The sequence below is a fragment of the Prosopis cineraria genome, unplaced genomic scaffold (genome assembly GCF_029017545.1).
Source record: "Prosopis cineraria cultivar Desert tree isolate PC_DT_omini unplaced genomic scaffold, ASM2901754v1 PC8, whole genome shotgun sequence".
NCBI classification, from domain to species: Eukaryota; Viridiplantae; Streptophyta; class Magnoliopsida; order Fabales; family Fabaceae; genus Prosopis; species Prosopis cineraria.
Genome location: NW_026555339.1, coordinates 14,097,716 through 14,116,240, shown reverse-complemented (window position 1 = coordinate 14,116,240; position 18,525 = coordinate 14,097,716). Strand labels below are relative to the sequence as shown.

The 18,525-nt window shown below is 30.9% G+C and overlaps 1 pseudogene; it reads right to left on the bottom strand.

The window, feature by feature from the left end:
• Positions 1-6,454: 6,454 nt before the first annotated feature.
• Positions 6,455-17,976, bottom strand: LOC129317349 (indole-3-acetaldehyde oxidase-like; annotated as a pseudogene).
• Between the last annotated feature and the right edge of the window lie 549 nt (positions 17,977-18,525).

Below are 18,525 nucleotides of genomic sequence, written 5' to 3'. Positions count from 1 at the left end.
AATGTCCTTTTTGGTCATTACATATTAAAAAGTACATTTCAAAAGCACAAATTTTTATTAATCTAAACAACTTTCAGTTTGTCAAACTGACTTTTGTAAAAATGTATCCAAACACAAATTTCGTTACAATAACCAACTTTCACCAAACTGACTTTTGTCAAATGAACTTTCATCAAATTGACTTTTGACAAACTAAAAACCAAACACACACTTAGTCTCCTCTCATTCAATTAATTAATATAAGGACAATAGAACCTGCCACTATTATCCACATTATTTTTCTTAGCAAATTCCAAAAATTCTTTAACCCTATTATCATACTCAACACTTATTCGTCTAGCATTCATACAACTACGATCCATATGTTATTATCTAAAGAAAAATACAACTAATGTGCATGTTATTACCTTTTAACTATTTCAAATATATAAAATCCTAATTCACCTAAGATTTTAAATAATTTATGGAAAAGAAAAAAGTTAAAAAATTTTGGCAGAGCCTCCCTTAAAAATTAAATCTCCCAATATTTTTAAAAAATTTTACAAGAAAAGATTCATGATTTTTTACCAAATAAATGATTACATACAATAACCTAAAGCCTAACAGCACTCCTAACAATAAGCAATATTAGTAACAATTAAATTTTAAATAGTTTAAGGGAAAGAATAAAATTAAAAATTATTTGATAGAATCTCCCCTTAAAATTGGTCCTTCAAAAATTTTTGCAAGGAAAAAATACCATTCAATTATCATAATAAACAATATCAACAACAATAATTTAAACACATGCACAACCTAGCATTACTATAGAAACTAACAGCACTTCCCAAGTAATTAATAATAGCCACTAACTAATTAAAGAATGAATAAAAATAATACCATCAAATTAAACCAAAATTAAATTTATTATAATTAAATTAAACCCCACACACACAGATATATATATATATATATATATTAAAAATTAAAATTGAAAAAAAATAGAGCAAAGAGCACACCAGAAATATCTTCAAGGGAGGAGAAGGAGGAGGTCGAGGAATCTAAGGGGGCCGTGGGGTGAGGGGCCAAGCAATTTGAGGGGAGAGGGTTGTGGACTAGGGGGAGAGGGAAGACGGAGGGGGAGGGGGCCGAGGAAAAAGAAGGGGGAGAAGGTGGACAGACTAGGGGGAGGGGGAGGGGCTAATGAAGAGGGAGGGGGAGGGAGAGGGGACTGGACTGACAGACTAGGGGAGGGGGAAGAAGGGTTGGGCCGATAGTGAAGGGTTAACAATGTATGAAGAAAGAGAAGAAAAGGGCAGCTCTGTGCGCGAGGAAAAAATGAAATTGATACTTTATTTAAGTCTCAACTTTTTACATCAGGTGTATAAAACACCCGTTGTGAAAAGTGAAATGTTTTAATTTTTTTTAACTTTCTACACCGGGTGTACAAACACCGGTGTAGAAGACAACACTTTTTACATCAGGTATATTATACTCGATGTAAAAAGTATCAAAAGTTAATTTTTATTTTTTTATTTTTTAACTTTCTACACCGAGTGTCTATTAGAGCCGGTAATTTAGGCCGAGCCCGACGGGCCAGCCCGAACCCGCCCGAAAAATTTAGGGCCAAACCCGAAAAAAATATTATTATTTTATTGTTCGGGCCTATTCGGGCGGCCCGAATAGGCCCGAGAAAATTCGGGCCAAGCCCGATCGGGTTCGGGTTTGGCCCGAATACCCGAATAAAAAAATAACTTTTTTAAAATATATATAAAATATGATAAATATTAATTAATTTTTCAAGTTTTATATCATTTTATATCAAAATACTATATATAAGTGTTTTAATGTAGTTATTTTTAAAAAAAATTTAAAATAGTTATATTTCATATTTTTATTATTTTTAATCAATAAAATACCTTAAAATCATATTTAAAATATATTTTAATATTTTAAGACCCAATTTTTTGTTAAAAAAAATTTTGAGTCCTATAAATCATTTTCATATAAAAAAATAATTTTATATTTTTTATAAATTAAGATAATTAATTTTAAAGTAAAAATAAAATTAAAAATAATTTTAAAAATAAAATTTAGGCATGCACGAATTCCCAACTCTACTACTAGATAAACATAATAAATAGAATAATATTCTTGAATAATTACTTGGTTATTGTCCATGCTAGATTTGGTTAAAAATTAAGGGTAAATTAGAGTAAGAATCTCTTTTATATAAGAGTTAAATAATATAAAAAGTTAAAGAAAAATGATTTCAAAAAAATAATATTTTACTCATAATTAAATAATTTTTTATATAATATAATGATGGCAATTTTTTTTATATTCATAAAAATGAAAAGTACAATTTACCTAAAAGTTATTAAAAACTTTGAACTAATCGAGATAATAATTTTAAGTTAGTAGTCTAACTGTGATTGAATTGAGATTAGCTTAATCATAATTAAAATAATATAATTTAATTAAAATATATAAAATATTTATATATGACTATGATAAGAGCAATATTTAAACAACTAAGACATTAATTTACAAGTAAAGAAAATATTCATGAATAAATTATACATAATACAACAAAATAATAAACAGAGCTACTTGAATACAAAGTTGATAAGTTATTTTTTATTTTATTTTTTTAAAATTAAGATAATATTTTATGCTTAATAGAATTATTTAAAAATTAAAATTGGTTCAAAAAATAAAGAAAAAATATTTTAAAAAGTTTCGAATATTCAGCCAGCCCGAATAACCCCGAAGCCCGAAGGTGTTAGGGCCGGGCTTGGCTATATGGGCTTTTTAGAAGGAGTAGGATGCTTTAAGCCCGATCTGAATAAGCCCGGCCCGAATTGAGCCCGGCCCGAATAAGCCCGGCCCGCCCGAATTACCGGCTCTAGTGTCTATACACTTGGTGCAGAAGACAACACTTTTTACATCGGTTATAATATACCAAATGTAAAAAGTATAGAAAGTTAATTTTATTTTTTTTAATTTTTTAACTTTCTACATCAATTTTATTTACAATTGATATAGAAAGTGCACTTTTTACATTGATTTTGTTTTAATTGATGTAAAAGGTAAAAAATCAACTACTTATATTATAAAAATGTCACCGCCTTAACTTTTAATATCATTTTCCTTTTAATTGATGTAAAAAGTCACATGGAAATTACAAAATTTGTACTAGTGTTTCTACATTGTTTAATGCTTAGCTCATGCAATGGTTCTCTAGAACCAACACCAAAGATGGTTATCAGAGGGAATCTATGAGGTGCATCTTAATCTTTTCTTTGCTCATGTGGGAGGCACATAATGAGGTGGTTCACGGGGGTCACATACCTTACCCAACATCTTTGAGTTCTCGCGATGCAACTCTTCTGCACAACTTCTTGGCTAGAACAAACACAACATCTATTAGTACGTGTTTAAGGATACAAAGTGTTTGGTTCATTATAATACAACATCAAGATGTGTAGATATGGTTTTGAAGCATGGGTGGCAAATTACATGGCACTATATTTTACAGTTAGAAGGGGGAGAAAAGTATTTGCGAATTTGCTTGTGCAGCTTTCACAAGAGTAGCTTCATTAAGCAGTTCAAATTCAGAAAACTATGCACTCATGGTAAGAAACAAGTTTTATTATATTGTTTCAGGGAAGTCCTCTGGTGGTTTAACTACTTAGAGGTATTATCTACATGTAAGGAGGCATTGGCCATTATTATAGGTGCCAAGACCTAGTTCAAGATGTTTCATTCTTCCCCCAACTCTGCTAATGTTGTCTCTCGAGACTTGAAGAGAATATTCATGATATTTAATAGTCTTAAAAGAATCATATCTAGATCTTTATTTTTAAGATATAGTGGTAAATTACCCATGTCCTTAAATGTCAAACGGACCACTTATTTGTAAATTTTACAAAATAAAAAGAACAAAAAGAGAACGTGCATAAGCATTCGAAAATGTTAAAAATCTGACATTGATGCGAACTTTACTACGAGACAAGATTTTTTGTTACCGCCTAGATTAGGATGTTAATGCATGTAAATAAAAAAAAGTTTATGTGGATATGCTTTTTTCCTTTCCCTTTTGGCCGGACGTGCATCAGCTTTTAAAATGTTAGAATCTGACGTATCATAAAAAGGACTTTTTTGATGGGACCAAATTTGGGTGTTATTGGCATGCGTGACATCCCACTTACAAAAACATCGACGTTGATTTGTTTTTGCACAAAATGTACGATATCAAATATTTTTAACTTTTTTTTTGCCAGTAATTATTTTTATCTTTCATTTAATATTTTTAAAATTATCGTAGTTAATTTTACAGTTTTTCTCACTCTCTTTATCTCCCATAATTAATATTCTTAGTAAAATAATGGTATTTTAAGAAGAGTTACACATTTTTTTAGCAGCAGATGACACATATTTAATATAACAAGTAACCCATTCGATCAATTTCTATAATTTTCCAGAATTAATTAATTAGGTGTTATATTTAGGAGTGAATGAAGTGAAAAAAGAACGCATTTAAAATCTTTAAATCAGTATTTTAACTAATTTAACAATGGATTCAATTTTTAGTATCATAGTCTAGGCATCTAATTATCGATTGAAAAATTAAACAAGTCGTTTGATGATTAAGAGTTGAGACCATTTGAGGGGTTGGACCAAAATGATCCATTTTACATTGGCTTTTGAGGACTATATATATATATATATAAATGGTTATCTAAATTGAAAAAATGAAAAGAATATAATGTTTAAATATACAAATTATATAAAATTTATCCATATATGTATAAATATTCATAATTTCATATATAAATCTTTATATATGAATATGCATTGGATTCAAACCTGGACATGAAATGGCATTATATAATGTAAAATTAGAGAAATTGAGTTTAAAAAATTACGATTATGAAGTCCCAACTATCTTTATTATAAATGAACTTATGTTCATAATAAATAGGCAAGCATCAATGAAGACTTTGAAATATGCAATGAGATTTGCAACCTTCACTTGTTTGTTTGGGATTAGTAAATCATCTAGGACCTCTTTTCATTCTTTCTTTTTCATAAAAAATAAGAAGAATTTTATTATATTGAAATCCCTCGTAACAAAATTAAATACCACAAAAATTATTGATAGTTAAATTTCGTATTTTAATGTGTTGTGGGTACCTAAATGTCATTCTCTTAAAACTTTAATTTTTTTTCAAACATTTTAAAAAAATCAGATTTAAGTTTTCTGAAGTTGAGATTTGTAATTTTTTGTAAAACTTACATTTGTAAGAAAGAAATAGAAGATTTCATATTTTATAAAAATAATAAAATGAGAACTAAAAAAACTTCATAAAAATTTACTGATATCAATTTTAAATGATTTAAATGGCTCCGACTGTACTTTTTCTTTAATATTTTTTTTAATTTAATACTTAACTAGATTTAGACCTATGAGATTTATGGACAATAATATTAGATGATAGTCATTTTTGTTTGTACTGGTAAGCATAGGATTCATTGCATTTTATGTGTGTGTGTGTGTGTTTTTTTTTTTTTTGAGTAATAGAGATCATATAGAATATATGTGAAACATAAATAAACCGAAAAGAGAAAAACACCACATCATATTTTTTTTTTTGGTGAAAACCGCATAATAAATTTTATTTTAGAATCCCATGAAAGTTAATTGCAATCTATACAACTTGTATTTTAATAGTATCCGTGGGTATTAAAAATTTAAACAACAAATTTTATTGTAAAATTGGTTATCTAATACAAATCAAAATCTAAATAATGTTTTTATTTTATAATATAATTTAACATGTTGCGACGGCATATTAAATTTATATATAAATAATCTATTTTAAAAATCAAGATTCTTATTTGTAACTATAATATTTTTATATGGTCCTTAAGTATTTTTTTTACTTTTGTTCGCCATTAGTACTTCAATGAAATATCAATCTGGCTTTTAAATGACCTCTTTTCTTTTATATAAATCAACATAGACAGGCATTCTCCAAATCCATATAACAGAATGTTAACTATAATGGTTTGGAATATCAAATCCCAAATAAAAATTACAAGTGAAAAATTGACCAAATAAATATTACAAAAATTAGCAATTAAAACTAATGAAATATGTAAGTATTGTCGCGAAAATATAAATAATATTATTCAAATCAGTTAAACTCAAATAAATATAAAATCATCACAATATTCCTTGATTAAGGTGAAAATATATAGAAAAGATGTGAATGGATTTAGGCCATGCGCTTTGAGAAAGGACAAACGAAGATTAAAGGAGATATGGGCCCAAAGCAGGGATACGGTGACTTGCTAGCAAGGCCCAATAACTCAACTTCTAGAGGGATCGGGCTATATAGTGTGGGGCCTATCGTTTTTGTTTTTGTTTTTTTGTTTTTCGTTTTTTAGAACTAGCCTTCAGAAAAAAAAATTAAAAGGGAAGTTGTACAATTTCAACAAAATGATCAAGAGAGGTCTCTATAACTTAAAGCACTTATTTATATCCTTTAAAACATGCATACAAGTGTAGTCTAAACAAACTTAGCAATGAAAAGAATATATGGACAGTCACCGCATGCATGTTTAAAAGCTCCTTTGTACATTATTATCACTATAACAAGGGGAAAAAAGGATAATTTCAGCTTTCCAATATATATGTATACATATACCAGGGAAATAAGTGTCTCCCAATTGACAGAGCCCATTTCCTTCTGCAACTTTTCCTTGAATGGCATTAATCTCTCGACCAAGACAATGCAACTAAGCCTAACTGCTTCACAGCTTGACTTTGATGTAGTGCTACTAACAGTGTATCCTCCTTAAATCATGCTCAATGAATCAGATTGTGTGACACGTATTTTATCCAAGAGGTCTTGACATTCCTCACATTCGATTGAACTAAGAGCATATGCAGCCATTTGCTTCACCTTAGTCCACAGACCTTGACCTACTTCAATCCCTCCAGCTTCAATAACAACAGACCCATCTATTAAAATAATTGTTCTTCTTGGTGATGGTCTTCCGCTTAGTTCATACACAACAGGCACACGAGATATACTCCTCTTTTTCCAAATGTTATTCCTATTAAACTCTTTCACAATTTCTCTCCTTTGGTCATACCTTGCAGAAGCAGCTAACTTATTCCATGTTGAAACTAGGTTATACTCAAGAGGTTCACCTGCAGCATCCTTGGAAAAAGTGCATAGACTTCTGTATGTGTAGAAATTAATGCTTCTCACAGAATCTACATCTATTGAAAGTGTAAATGCCACATGTTCTATTATAGCTTCAGCAATATATGATCCCTCAACATCCCCAGGGGCTCTCATTATAGATCTAGTAGGAAGATTAGTCTTGCATACTTCTATATCAAAAGATATAGCACCCCAATCATACTTTTTAATGGTAGTTGGAATGCATGCATAGAGATCAGGATATATCCCTTGATCTATCAATATCTTAAGTTCTAAAGCAGTAATCTTCCCATTACTCTTAAATCCAACATTGTATGTTATCTTCACAGGATGCCTTTCGCCAGCCATTATCATATCGGTCTTACGATTCATATGCATTCTGACAGGGCGTTGTAATTTATGCCCTGCAAGCACACATGATGTAGCAATCTGAAAGGTTTAATTGTAAGTACATACGCAAAACATTCAAGAACTTATAATATTCTTTTTCTTGTGCTGAACTTTAGATACAATTCCATTGTAACCTGATATGTTAGAATTATTTTTCTTTACAAAAATTATCTTGCATCTATTTCTACATCATTCATAATTTCTAGTCAATTCTTATAAAGAAAAACATATATTTTGCCTGCTTTTAGAATTAAACATATGATCGGGATGAACATATTTTAGATATATAATAATGCAGAAGGAATATAAAAAATAATTATATAAAATCAGATACTTACAGGAAAAGCTTTTGTGAACTTGCCAGCAAAACCACCACCAACCCTTCTTGTGACTACACGAACATTCTGCTCAGGAATATTTAGGCATTTTGCGATAACAGACTGCATACTCTGGCCCTTGACATGAAGTGTAAACCACTAAGCAATTGTCTTTATCAGGTATCGCAAGTGCAGTTTGTGTCTCCATGTAGATATGGTATTGGGACCCAAGTTTAATCTGGATTTTAAATTATTCAAAGAAATTAATACCCAGAATTCTTCAAATTATTCAAAATATGGAAACCAAAGATATATGTGAAAACTGATACTTGCTATGTGACATGGAGAAAAGTAAAACAGATAGACAACAAAGAATATGGTTGATATACGAAAGGAAAAATAAACACATTCCATGCACCTCAGCAGAAGGGATCTTGTGATCTGCTTCTGTCATTCCTTCTGATATATCACCAACTTGTTGTGGATATGATGTAGGAGGAATTTCAAAAAGACTATGTCTTTCAACAGCCTCTTCCATGGATAGAATAGGTGGTTCAAGATTCTTGAAATCATACTCCACAACTGTGGAGTTTGCAGCTATATCTGCAAGCTTCTGAGTATCCACAACCTAAAGAAATTCATGGAGCAATAATAAGTAAGACAGCATACTCCTACCAGTCTTATTTATAAGGTAAAAAAAAAATTGTGTTCTATTTATAAGTCACATTATTAAATTTTTATCACACATTTTTCCATTTACCTTCCATTTAAATGTCGATGAGAGAACATTTGTTATTAAAGAATGTATATTGAATTTGAATAGGGGAAATTTGGGAACTTAACAAATTTTTTGAAAGAGATAATGAGTTTTAATTTTTTTTTTCAATTATGGCAAAACATGTTGAAAGAAACTTAGATAGAATCATAGGAGTATCTTCTTTTTAGCGGGACAAAAGTGAGGGAGCATGCACCTACCACAAAGGCAACACGATCACCAAAACATCTAACAATCTCATCAACAAATAAAGGTTCACCAGCACCGTACGGATACATAGATCCATCATTTTCACCACCATCAGGAATGTCTTTACTTGAAATGATTGCCCTCACTCCATCTTGTTGCTAGAGCTTTATGCTTTTTACCCTTGCTAGAGGTTTTGTACTATAAATATATGCTCCATGTAGGCAATTTGTTGGTGAAGGAATATCATCCACATACACAGCCTCGCCTATGATTTATTTGTAAAATATGTACTTCTTAATAAAATGATATTCTAACACACACAGTCTGCTAGATAAAAACTAGATAAATCATTTAAAGCAAACTATATGTTTATAGATAAGAGTAGGTGAGATTAGGAACCAAGAACATGTATGCAAAAGTTCCTTCTAATAAGAAGGCTAGGAAATTGAACTTAAATCAATAACAGCATCCTATGCTTCAAATTAATGATAATTAATTAAATAATTCATATTTGCAAATCATGAAATCAAGAATGGTTCAAACCAAGAGATCAAATTGAGACGTTTAAAACATTAGTTTTACTTGTACATGAATCATGTAACCAGTGATAGTTTTAAAATTACATGCTGTAAGAATTCTAGGAATAAAAATTTATTTTGACTGTGAAAAAATGGTTGGGGTCAAAGATAGAATGAAACTTTTTGCAAAAGAAGGAAAGAAAAGATGAAAATTTTTTGTTAAAACATTTCTTACTACTTTCAAATGCCATAAATATTGAAAGAAAAGAGATTGCCAAATAATTTTCTAACTTGAATGTACTAAACAAACCTGAAGCCTGCAATGTTGCCCCTGATTTTGTTATTGGCTCACCAATAGGGTGATACTCCTCATCGACTTGAATCTCTTGTTTTCCAGATGATAGATAAGTAGGAGATTTATCATGATGAACTGGCCCCTCATTCTCTTTTATGTTAAAAGCCCTAATGATTGGCGAACTAGTACATGAATTTGAGTTATAATCTAATTTTCCATCAGAATTATCAATCAAAGGGCTCATGAACTGATAGAGAAAACCAGCTGCCAAGCTTAACCAATAAGCGATGCTTGAGGTTCCTTCTTCAGGCATAACAATAGCTGGAAGCAAGTTGAAAGCTTCATATACAATACTGGCAGTTAATATCCTTCCTACCAGTAGCTCTCAACTTTGCTTGCTGTTATTGCATGTTTAGTACCATAAACTCCAAGAGAAAGCCTGCAATTATCTATCATAGTCTCTTCAGAATCATTTTCTTGAGAAACTTTAACCAAGAAAGCTGCATTCAAATAAGACATTGCATTTCCAAGCGGTTGAGGAGCAGCTCAAAAAGTTTCAAAGAGAATTTTACTTCTATGTTTTGGAGGATCATTATTATTGGATTCCCAACATGGGATTTTAATGCTTAGAAGAACACTTCCCAATCCTAATGATGGCCTTTCCAAAAACTCTTTCAGTGTAATCCATTCAAAATTTGTTCCAGTCATTATATGAACCATTGTATCCACAGCAAGAAGTATTGTAGCTAAATCAGAAGGAAAATGATTCTTCTGTGCCATCACCAGATTGCCACCTACACTGGCGGTGTTCCTTATAAACCCTGAGGCTATTTTGCCCATGTGATAAGCAATTTTTTCAAGTATCATATCAAAGTCAGAGAGAAACTCACATTTCCTCTTTGGATTTAAAGCTTCAATAGCCTTGGATATAATCACCGCTGCTCCAATTTCAATCCCTACCACATCCTTTTTCATCTTTGAGAGCCCAGAAATTCCCATCAAATTAATATATTTGTCAAAGCTTCCTGTATCTTTGTAATAACCCATTCTTGTATTACTGACAACAAGCTTTATCTTGGTTCCAGCATAATTGTTTGGATCTAGTAAGTCTTGGAGCTCCTTTAGGCTTGTCGATCTGAGCCAACTATGTCTTTCAGAAGACATGAACAGATCAGGATTGGTCTCCTTCAAAAATTCAGGAAACTTGCTCTTTTTGTGGTGGTGATCATATTTAGGCAATCTACTTATCTTCACATCATCACTTTCCCCTTTTCCCCAAAAAGAGTTTAACCTTAAATCCTCCAGGTCAACATCAGCACCAAAACACTCTTGCAAGCATCAGAAAGTGGTCGATAACAGTACAACGACAAAGATTTGCAGAAATGACCCTTTCAGCCTCAATAGATGTGGCTTTTGAGAATACCGAAGGAGGCTCAAGACGATTGGTTTTTTCAGCATTGACAAGAGCTCCAAACAGTGAAACACACATTCCAGGAGTGCAAAATCCACATTGAGTAGCATGGAAGCCTGCAATTCTTTCATGAATCGGATGGAAGCCATCTTTACTGTTTCCAAGACCTTCACTTGTAGTTATGGAACATCCATGTACGCTGCAGAGTAGCGTCAGACAAGAACTGGCTGTGAAATCCTCAACTTGGTCAAGCACATGATTGTATTTACCTGCAAACCATATAGATTGAACCACAAAGCGAGAAGTTGAAGAAATTTGAGGATGAAAACGGAAGTCATTTAACCTTCACAAACTTATGTTTGTGTTCATGTCCACGTGCTTTTGTACTTTAACCTTCATAAAGGTACGTGCATGAGCATGCATGCGTGAACTTAACCATAAAGTCAACAGATAATTGAAAACAACAAAGGGTAGCATACCATATTTTGTTTAATTCCTTAGAATTAAAAGTTCAACGAAAAGAAACATAGCAACTTTAAAATTTTCCACAAATAAATAGATAGATAGATTGATACATAGATACATAGAAACTTTGTTAATAATTTCAAATCTTAGCATATACACTACAACAATAAAAATATGTGAATGTCTAAGCAATAAATAAATAGAAACTCCATCAATAATTGAAATCGTAGCATAAACACTACTACAATAAATGTAAGTGTAAGTTCCCTATATCTATTATAAGATGAAGGAGAAAGCTAACCAGCAAGTCAACCCATAACTTAAAACAATGAAGGGTAGCATACCATGTTCTGTTCCTTAGAAGTTAAATGTTCAATCAAAAGAAGCATAGCAACTTTCAAATATTCCATAAATAAATAAACAAAAATAGAAACTCTATCAACAATTTCAAATCATAGTATAGATGCTAGCAAATAAGTGTTTACGTGCATGTGTATGTGCATCTACACACACACATGTCCACCTCTGTGTGTCACACATGTGCAAGCACAAGCGCGCATTTGTGCAAATTCTATCAATAATTTCAAATCATAGTATAGATACTAACAAAAATGTGTTTGTGCATGTGTGTGTTCGTCTGCACATGTGCTTATGTGGGCGCACATGTAAAGTGAATATCGTATACTGGTTGGTGAGGGTGGATGGGGGAGCACGCACTTGTGTGTGTGTGTGAGGAAAGTGAATATCTTATACTGGTTAAGTCTCATTTGGTGTAGAATGTGAAGTTTTTACACTGATTGTCCCATAATCTTACTTTATATATATATATATTTTCTATTTACACCTCAATCTCCCTATTACAATAACATCAGAAAGAATAGAAAATAAAAATAAGTAGAAACTAGCTAATTCCAATCAAATTACAAGTTAATTCCAACAAAAAAGGTCATTACGATAATCAATTACAATCAAATTACAAAGCTAATTCCAACCACCAGCCAGCAACCCCAGCTTTTTATACAAAGTCAAGTCAAATCAATTACAACCATATTTATTGTATAGTAAAATAACAGTTACAATTAAATCAATGCAATTGTTCAAAGTCAAAAAACTTGAACTCATGTTAACGAGCTCTAGAGTACATGTATGACAACCGAAACATTGGAATCTAAATAAACTAGAGATCATTCGCCACATTCATATCAATCAACAGAGTCTTTAAATTAACTATTGAAAATCTAAAGCAGTAAAAGAGTTCAACCAATACTAGTGATAGAAGGAATAGCTGAAGTGACTTAGATCAACATTCTCACTACAAAAATAATAATAATAATAATAATAATAATAATAATAATAATAATAATAATAGTTGACTTGTTACAGTGACAAAAGTTGCTACTAAGACTTTACTTTTGTTGTTGCCGCCAAAGATAAAAAACGAAGTCACCACTCCGCAGAAAGTATACTACCACATGTCGCCAATAATTGTCCCTTTCAACGGCAACAAATGTTGCCACCAAAAAATGCTACCACGTCATCCAACTTCTATTTCATATAAATATATAATATTTAGGGTTAAAGACTATTTTTACCTGTTAATTATACCATAAAAACACCCCATGTTTTATCCTATGCTTGAGTCCAATCAACCCCTTAAACTTTCAAAACCGGATCAGTGTCCTCCCATTCAGTAGTGGGGGACCCGCATCCATGTCTACATAGCATCTACATGATCAGACCAGTCAACTTTTTTTTTTTTTTAAAAAAAAAACCCTTTTATCCATCCATGTCCATTCACATCGTCAGGCAAGCAGTGAGCAAAGGACTAAGACCATTAAACGAAGCATGTGAAAATTCATTGCCAGTAGAAACCAAATTCATAAGAAATTGTACAAAACACACATTTCCAAAAAGACACGAACTAGTAACTAGTAACCCTCTGATTCTTGAGATTATTGCACACTTAACTCTCACACTTTAAAGTGATTGGTAATGCAAGCAGAGATTAAAAACACGCCAAAGAGATGAGGAATCTACAGGATGAAAATGGGAAAACGATAAGAAATCGGGAAATGTAAAAAATAACCTGTCCGGTGGCAAGGATAACAGGATAAATCATTAGCTCTTGAAATATGGGGCACTCAAATTCCGGGGGGATAGACAAATGATCGAATTTTTGAGGGAAGGAGCTGGCAGATATGCATTTCAAATCCTTGAGAGCAGAAAGAGTTGTGATAGATTCCTCAAGTTTGGCCAACGAGAAATCATCGACGTCCAGGATAATATTGACGAGCCCCCGCAATTTGTGCTTCAAATCCAAAACTTTTGCATGAGGAACCAGAGTTGAGTCGTCTTTAGAGACACCTATCTTTACCATAGCGAGAAGAAAGCAAAGGGGATGACAAAAAGGGAAGAGACGATGAAGGATGGAGGAGGAGATGCGACGAGAGATGATGACTTGCGGCAAAGGTGCGAAGGACACCGATGGAGTGGGAGGATAAAGGAGCGGTGTCGCGGCCGCACCATCTTCAGCATCATCCAGTTCTGGACGAGATGCAGCGGAGGTGGCTGTTAAGGCCGGAGCATTTGAAAAAGGAGGAGGAGGAGGAGTACGTGGATTGAGGACGCATCGTGTGGGTTTGATGGAAATCGAAACAGAAACAGTAGAGAGGGAGAGGGAAAGGAGGGAGAGGAGCTGACGGTGAAGGAGGAAGATGCGGTGGAAAGATTACACGTATGCTGACGTGGACAATGTGCGTATGCGTGGACTGCCAAGTACACACTTTTAGTCAGCAAAAATAATTTAATGGTCAAATTTAGTGGATAATTTGTTTTTGAAAGTTTAAGAGATGGGTTAAACGAAAACAGAGTATGAGAACTTGTTTGTTTTTTTGTTTTTGAAAATAAAAAAATTTAAAAAATTGTTTGGTTTTTCATTTAGTTATTTTTAAAATTATTTTTATTTTTTTTAAAAAAAAGAGAAACAACTTTAAGTTGTTTTTGTTTTTTATTTTTAAAATACATTAAATTTAATTATTAAATATTATAATTATTTTGAATAATTTCTATCATTAATTATCACATTAACTATCTATAACCATTACTATTGTTTTATTTTTAATTTTAAAACTGTTTTTAATTAATCTAACTAAACAGATTTTCATTTTATTTTATTTTAAAAATAATTTTAAAAACTGTATTATAAAATAGTTTTTAAAAAAAAATAAAAAAATTCAAATAGGCCTTAAAATTGCTTTGAATTATATAAATGATAATTTGATCCTTTAAAATATTGTAATTTTATTAAAATCTCTAAAAAATTTTCTATCATTAATGAATTAATATAAATGCTAAAATTATTCTTGATTCAAATTGACAAATTGCTCTTGACATGCAAACTTATGATTTGTTATTGCATTCTTACAATTTTAAAAGGAAAAGTTGTAATTTTTTAAATAAAATTTATAATTGAAACTTGTTATTTCGATGATTTTAATAATATTAAAAATTTGACATGCAAACTTGTATTTTATTATTGTATTCTTGTTATTTTAAGGAAAAAAATGTTATTCTTCACACAAAACTTGTGACAAAATTGAAGACAATTTAATCATTTACATTAATTTATAAATGACAGTATGATATAAAGGTTTTTAAGGATTTCAGTGAGACTATGATATTTGAAGAAATCAAATTATCATTTATATAAAATAGAGAAATTTTATTATTATTTTTTCAAAACAAAAATCCATTAGCTTGTTTTATTTGTTTATTATAAAATTACAATAATAAAATACATTTAATGTATTAAATTAAAATTAATGTTAGATATTGATTAAAAAAATTAAAAATTTTATACTTAGTGGCCCCTTTTTAAAGTCGATTTTAAAAATCAAAATTTTAGCAATCATTTTAGACATCATTGTTGTCGTTGTAACTTTACTTACGGCTAATATTTTTTGCAACGACTTTTGTTATTGTCACAAAAAGTCAAACTTTTTGAAACAGCTTTTATGATTACTTTCGGTTGTGATTTTTGTGGTTGAAAGCCTTGGTTTTTTGTAGTGCCTGGACAAACTAAATCAGGTAATTTTAACACATTAAGTACAACAAAGACCAGCCCCTAAAACTTAACAAGGTTTCAATATGCTTATTAATTAATGGAACCAATTGAGGCACAAACGGGACTCTAAATCATATCACTCTTCATAGCATTTGAATGGCTTGTTTTATTAGTATTGCCAAAAAAAAAACACTAATTAAATCAAGAACTCTTGTGACACTGGTAGAAAAAGACACTTAATGTCTGTGTGCCTGTTTGGATTGGCCAAATAATTGATTCCTTGGGAGAAAATCATGGTTTGGGTGAAAATTACCCAAACAGTACGATTTTCAGCTAATCGATTATTGATTATTTAAGCTAAACCATGTTCACTGGTAAGCTCTCCTTGCCAGCTTCTCTTAATCAATTTTGCAGTAGACTATTAATTATTTGTCAAAATTCTTCACCTGCCAATGTTAGCCTGGGTATCGTAGTATTCTCTCTTAACCAATTTTAGATATATTGAGTTATTTATTTTTGTAAATTAAGTTGTTAATATTAATGTAATTTAAATTTATATAGGGAAATAGCATCCAAGAACCAGTATATAAAATTTATATCTCATAAAGACTAAATGATTTTAAAATAGTTATGCAATCCTCTAGTCCTTCTAACATTAATTCCATAAGCGAAAACACTGAAATGCCCTTCAAGTAGTTAAAAAAAACAAAAAGAAAGAAACCCCCCACCGTCACCGGCTGTTAGACCACCGCCAAAGGTAAAGTCATCGAAGCCTTTGCTGCAGGCAAAGAAGTTGACAATTGGTGGCCCAAGCTCTGACACCGATAACATTTTATTTGAGAAATCAACTTTTTAGGTGGTCAAGGGAGAGTTTGATCCTATAATCCTTGGCCATCTAAAAAGCCACCAAGCTCTTTAATAACATATGGCCAAAAAAAAAGTAGTAAACCAAGTATAAAATCACTTTCATATAATAATATAATGGCGTATTATTAATTTCTAAACGGAATTTATTAGTTTACAAATGTCACTTGTTAATCTGACATAGACAATTACAAATTGAGAGTTTCAAAACTTTACACATTTTACTTGTTAAATGGCCCAATATATTATTGTCAATCACAAATAGGTTGTTGTCAAAATTAAAGGGGTACTTGTTAATGAATGACTAACACGTATAACTAAACATTTTTTATTAATTTTTCTAACTTGTTAAAACTATAATATATTCTTGTTAATTGCAAATGAATTGTTATTATTTTACAAATGTTACTTGTTAATTTGACATGGACAATTATAAATTAGAAGCTTCAAAACTTCACTCATTTTACTTGTTAAATGTCCCAATGTATTATTGTCAATCACAAATAGATTGTTGTTAAAATCAAACGGGTACTTGTTAGTGAATGACCAACACATATAACTAAACCTAAAAAATTTATTTCTCAAATAAAATATTACTAGCACCGGAGCTCCAGCAATAGGGGCTCCAATAACCTCACCATCGACGGTGGCCACTGACGGTGGGGTTTCTTTTCTTTTTTTTTTTAACTACTTGATGGGCATTTCAGTCTTTTAGCTTATGGAATTGATATGTCAGAAGGACTAGAGGGTTGCAGAGCTATTTTGAAATCATTTAGTCTTTATGGGTATAAATTTTATACAATAGTCCTTGAATGCTATTTTCTCATCTCTATAATTAATCAGATACATGAGTTAATATATTTTACTTCTTAAATAAAGTTTAACAAATTTAATAATATTATATACAACTTTATCAATAATTTAATTTTAAAAAGCAGTATCCTTTATGGTAGTTTGTATCGCTAAAATTTATTGTGACTAAATCATCCAAACATTTTTAATTCTATTAAAATCAATTTAAAAAAATAATATTTAAATAGATTATGTTATAACATAATCAATTATACCCAATTAAAATTTAAACAACCTAATTTAAATTGCAACTTATATTTTAAATTTTAACAAAAAAATAAGTTTTTTTTATTCTTCAATCATGTTAAAATTTAAAAAATAAGTTGTAAATTCATCACAACACAATTATAAAATTGAAAGATTGAGTTACAAATTTTTAAAATTTAATACTTGAGATCTAATTTAAATTAATTGATCTTTTTGAGATCTTTTTGTCACAAGAAACAATTTAGAGACAGACCTTCGCCACAACCAAGCTTGACGCTCTTGAATGGAGTTTGAGAACGCAAGAACTGAAGCACAGTGGTTGACGGGTCAACGCTTGAGAGCTCAAATCTCTCTCTATTCACTACAAAAATCAAACTCTTTGTTCTTCTTCCTCCATCCTTCTCCTTCATTTCTCAGATGAACCCAGCAAAAGCTCAAAGATGAACAGTCTTCAATTCACAAAGCCCCACTCCCTTTGCTCACAGAAATAATAATGCTATCTGACACTCATTTATATCTCTCTATGTATGTTTGTTTGTCCTTCTTTCTTTCTTTCTTTTTTCTTTTTTATGAAGTTTTGTCCTTCTTTGTATCCCTATCTCTAAAGACGAAGCTTTATAATAGAGATGTATGAGACATGCAGGCATACCTATGATCTCTCTATGAAGGAAAAATTACATATGGATGCTGTTGGATATTATAAATATTTTGAGTATTTCAAAAAAGAATTATTATAAATTAATAATATTAATTATTATTTAAGTCTATTTATTATTTTATAACATATAATTTAAATAACATTGTTATTTGAAACTATTTTTTAATTGTGATTAAGGTGATTTTATTGCCCAACATTATGAGATCTGCCTATAAAAGGCAATGCTTGCCACAGGTTCAAAGAGAATGTTGGGACTCTCAGCCTCTCTCTCCTCTTCTATCATACTAGTTCATTGTGCAGT